Below are 4,912 nucleotides of genomic sequence, written 5' to 3' on the forward strand. Positions count from 1 at the left end.
GGCAAGCATAATCAAGTAGCCGATGCACTCTCAAGACGGCCGAGAGTGAATGCGGTTTTCATAGCAACTCGCAATTATCTATCTTCTATGATAGATGAGTATGCTATTGATCCCGATTTTAGAGATGTGATTTCAGCCCTTGCACTAGGGAAGAAAGAGGAACCATTTACATTACAAGCTGGTTATCTTCTTATGGCAATAGACTATGCGTTACTAACTCACTCCGTGAGAAAGTAATGTATGAATCTCATGCTCCTCCTTATGTGGGGCATAGAGGGATTCAGCCTACCCTGAAGGGGATGAAACATATTTCTATTGGCCTACCATGAAAACAAACATACAAGAGTATGTTTCTAAATGTGTGGTATGCCAAAAGACGAAGTTTGATAGAGGGAAGCAACCTGGATTTCTTCAACCTTTGCCAATCCCTAATTCACCATGGGAGAGCATATCCATGGATTTTATCTTTGGATTGCCTAAGTCTATCTATGGGAATACGAGAATATGGACGATAGTAGATAGGTTCAGTAAACAAGCTCATCTTATACCTGTCAAAAAGACTATCAAAGCCCATCAAATGGCAATCCTCTTCATTTCACAAATCTTCAAGTACTATGGCTTGCCAATGTCCATAGTGTCGGATAGAATCCTAGAATGACAATAATTTCTAGAAGGGTCTCTTTGAGAATTCAGGGACAAAGCTAAATTTCTCTTTGGCCTATCACCCACAAATGGATGGCCAAAGTGAAATAGCTAACCTAACAATTCTTGATCTACTAAAAGCCTATGTAACAGAATTAGATCAAAGATCCCAATGGGAGAAGTATTTACCCTTAGTGGAGTATGCCTACAACAACACTGCACATACTTCCACGGGAAAAGCACCTTTCAAAGTCATTTAGGGAAGATCAAAAAGTCCCCTACTACTTAATGTACACGGGAATATCTTCGCTATAGATGAGTATAGCCGAGATATACAAGAATCTTTCCAAAAGATTAAGGATGCTATCTCTATCTCACAGCAAAGGAAAAAGGCTGTTGTTGACAAGCACAGAGGATCCCAAGCCTTTAAATAAAATGATTTGGTCTTACTCAAATTTCCCAAGGCTCCTCGGTTAAGACACACAATTTGCAAGAATCATAGAGGACACCAACAGTACTATGCTAAGTTAGCAAAAAGGTACTATGGTCCCTTCCAGATTCTTAGTCCAATCAATGAGTTGGCCTATCAACTCAAGTTGCCTAGCCATTGGCTCATACACAATGCTTTCCATGTGAGCCTACTAAAGCCTTACAAAGGAGAGCCACCTCAACAACCAACTATTGAAAACCCACCGGAGATCGAGGACCAAGAAGAGGTGCTGCAGCCCGAGTCCATTTTCCGACATGAAGACAAGGTATTAAGAGGCGGTAAGACTATCCGATGATATTTTATTAAGTTTAAGAATTATCCTTTTAAAGATGCTAGATGGATGCAAGGCATACAATTAAAGGATAACCTAAACCTTGTCAATGCTTACAATGCTTCCCTAGAGTAAGCAAATGTACAAATGTTAAAAATGAACAAAGTTTTTGTGTTATAAGACTCCCTTTTTCTTTATTGTGCACAAAAATTTAGTATGCATGCTTATATCAACTTTGCGGAGATGACGTCTCCCAAACACCAAGTAGGTCTTGTCACACTACTATGGAAGATTGATAGGACTAATGTGCAGACATGCTTGCCATAGCTTCGGCTCTCAAGCACCAAATGGACTAGTCATCATTCTGGAACGATGTTGTAGGGTAACATAGGGATCCTCTACCCGCTAGGAAAAGGACTAATGAATATGCTCTATCTTCTCTACCCCATAGTCGAGGAAGACTATTATTTCAAGAGAGAGGTAATGTCATAATAACTAATATCTAATTCTCCTAAATGATTTTCTCATGTTAAACTGATCATTTAATATGGGGAAGTACCAGCGGAAAAAAAGCTAGAATATTGGTTAAGCTGGCAGACCAGCCACAGCAGGGATCCAAAGGAAGAAAGATAGGGATCCAAAGGGGGGGCCATCTGCAAAAGAGCAATGTGCAACAATGGGCTTAAAAGACCCTAAGGTTCAGTCCATTAAGACTTCCAAAATGCTAAGGTTCCAAAATTCAAAGGTTGTGTCCAAAGGTCAAACATTAGGAAAATTAGATGCTTTGTGTGTGTCCCAAACGTCTTCACAAGTCCTACATAGGAGGGGGCAAGCCCTGGAAGTAGGGGATGAGAGAAAAACACACACACTCACAAGCTTCCTTTACACAAGGGGAAAGAGGGACACATGTTAGCTCTCTAGCCCAGATACCCACAAGGTGTACTCAAATCCTATTGGATCGCCATGGAGGTGGACCAATGAGAATTAGGCTAGAGTAAATCTAGTTTAATTAATTTAAAAACACCTAATAAAAGAACCAATAAGAATTAATCTCTCTAGAAGACTATTAGACAATCTCCCAAGGGGTCCAATGAGCATTCAGCAGCCCAATGGCTTGTTTGATTCCTATTGGCCAGGAGGCAAAGGGGTCCAATGAGAGTTTAGTTGCATTTATTAATTACCTAAAGCTCTCACAAAAGGGGAAAGGGGGACACATGTCACAAGGCTATCACTTATGCTTCTTAATACTCATTGGCTAAGCCTGGAAAGGGTTGCAGCATGAGCAAATAGCAAGAAGGGTCGACCAAGAGAGAGAGGGGGGTGATTTTCTCTAGGCACACACACTCACACAAACTCATGTGTGAAGCAAGAACCATTAGGAAGGGAATGGGGTATAGGAGGGTCTCTTTATTTGGCAGTTTAAGGAAATATTTAAAACTTGCTCAAGCTTTGACCAAGGGCTAGAATGGTGGGGTAGATAGCCTAGACATGCCTTTATAAAAGTACTTTTGCTTATTTTCTTGGAGAATATATGAAAATTTTACTAGATATGGTTGGAGTTACTCTTCCCCCAAAAGCATCTTTTCAATTTTCAAATATTAAAAGTTTCCCTCTCTTGTCCCCTCTTTGTCTTCTCTCTCTTCTTATTTCTCCCCCTCCAAAAGTTTCCCAAGCTCTCTTTCTCTCCCCTCAGCTGCTGCTGAAAAGTGAAGATCTGCAATCTTTATCCCCACTCTCTCTCTCTCTCTCTAAAACGCCCTGACATCTGTTTCTCCTCCTCTTCTCATGCTAGGGCATCTTTTCGTAAAGTAGCCTATCACACATCATTCTACCTCTGTAACATCTTCTAGATTTTCAACCTCTTCCTCCATAGCTACAACATATCCTTCTAAACCTGCAACCTCTTCCTCATAGCTACCGCATCTCCTTGTAAACCTGCAAACTCTTTCTCCAAAGCTACAACATCTCCTTCTAGATTTGCAAACTCTTTCTCCATAGCTGCAACATTTCCTTCCAAATCTTCAACCTCTTTCTCCATAGATCCAATAGCTTCTCTTCCAAATTTGCAAACTCTTTCTGCATAGATCCAATAGCTTCTCTTCAAAATCTGTATCCTCTTTCTCCATAGCTCCAACATCTCATTCTAGATCTGCAACTTCTATCTCCGTAGCTACAACTTCTAGGTTCCCATTCCACTTTCGCTGTCTTCCCAAGCTTGCATCTCTCTTTTGAGTTCAATAACCTCTTTCTTGATGTGCAACATCAACTTTCTACTCTAGCTCCCTATCTCCTTTCAAAATCAGTCACTTTGTGGCTCAATTGCAGGCCAAGAACCAACCAAGCCAGGATGGACATTCAAGTGTGGAACCAAATCTTAACAACCAAGAATTGGTTGAAAGTGTCTGCTAAACTTACAGTTGCAAAGAAAGGTGCTGCAAATGGAAGGCAAGACAAAGGGGCCAAAAGATAGAGCAATAGAGTGGTAGTGAGAGAGAGAGAGCCTAACTCTATTTCCCATGTACAAAACATTTAAGTGCACCACTCATATGCTAAGCGAGTGGGCTCATGTAATTGATTAAGGCAATACAATTTTTACCATCTTATTGTGTCATCTCTTTACTTGCACTAAACTTTGTAATTGTTTTGTAGTTACTTTATGTTGTCATTCAAATAGTGGTAAGCTATGTGCACTTGTCTTGAAATACTATTGTTTCTCTCATTTTTTAGGCCCCACAAAAATTTGTCTGAGAATCAAGTTAGCCAATAACTTTTATCTTTGATACATTCTTGTACATAATTGGATATCAATAGCGGTTGGTGAAGGGATGGTCAAAAGGCAATCAACTTTTATAGAAATTAGGAAGAGAATGGGATATAGGAGGGCCTTATATTTGGAATTTAAGTATATACTTAAAACTTAATGAATCTTTGAACAAATTTTAGAATGGTGGGGGAGGTGGTGGACTTTAGGACATATGCACAAAAGTTCCTTGGATAAAGTTAGTGGTTTAGACCACGCAGGTCATGGTAGATTTTGATAATCTCACCATAACTTATGTATACAACATGAAATATTCATGGAAGTATAGTAAGTACTTAAAACTCAATGAATCTTTTACCAAATTTCAAAATGGTGGGGGAGGTGGTGGACTTTAGGACATATGCACAAAAGTTCCTTAGATCAAGTTAGTGACTTAGACCATGCACTTCATGGTAGATTTTGGTAATCTCACTATAACTTATGTATACATATGAAATATTGATGGAAATATAGTTTTAATATGTCAAAAACATGATAAGACTCATATTTTGATTTGAAAGGACACAAAAAAAATTTATTTGAAAAAATAGAAGTTTATGCAATAGTTGCAGTTTATTGCTGAGCTTAAATGAGTATTGAATTCCATCAATCTTTATTGACATATCGTAGAAGCTTCACATTTGTACTACATACCTAAAAATGGTATTTTCAAAATAAATTGAGCCAACTTAAGAAATACATGTCCTAT

General features: G+C 38.9%; 1 pseudogene; it reads right to left on the reverse strand.

Moving 5' to 3' along the window:
* Positions 1-3,226: 3,226 nt before the first annotated feature.
* LOC147432835 (uncharacterized) lies at positions 3,227-3,540 on the reverse strand (annotated as a pseudogene).
* Positions 3,541-4,912: the final 1,372 nt, after the last annotated feature.

Source organism: Adiantum capillus-veneris, chromosome 20 (genome assembly GCF_014529385.1).
Source record: "Adiantum capillus-veneris isolate H3 chromosome 20, ASM1452938v2, whole genome shotgun sequence".
NCBI lineage: Eukaryota > Viridiplantae > Streptophyta > Polypodiopsida > Polypodiales > Pteridaceae > Adiantum > Adiantum capillus-veneris.